Genomic DNA, 204 nt, shown 5'->3' with positions numbered 1-204 from the left:
CTCCCGAGTGCTCCTTCTTGTCAATTTATCTCGCAAGGCGGAAAAAACAAAAACGAGGGGTGCAACACGAGGACTTCCCAGGAGGTCACCCATCCTAGTTCTCCTCTCGCCCAAGCACGCTTAACTGCGGAGTTCTGATGGGATCCGGTGCATTAGTGCTGGTATGATCGCACCCATCAAACTAATTACTTAAAATTCATATAA

General features: G+C 48.0%; 1 non-coding gene across 1 annotated transcript; it reads right to left on the bottom strand.

Annotated features, from left to right (window-relative positions):
• Positions 1-56: 56 nt before the first annotated feature.
• On the bottom strand, positions 57-175 carry LOC118345210. The gene has a single exon (XR_004798810.1). It is a non-coding gene; the product is annotated as a 5S ribosomal RNA (ribosomal RNA).
• Positions 176-204: the final 29 nt, after the last annotated feature.

The sequence above is a fragment of the Juglans regia genome, unplaced genomic scaffold, assembly GCF_001411555.2.
Source record: "Juglans regia cultivar Chandler unplaced genomic scaffold, Walnut 2.0 Scaffold_17168, whole genome shotgun sequence".
NCBI lineage: Eukaryota > Viridiplantae > Streptophyta > Magnoliopsida > Fagales > Juglandaceae > Juglans > Juglans regia.
Note: the sequence above shows the minus strand (reverse complement) of the source record. Positions and strands in the feature narration are given on the sequence as shown.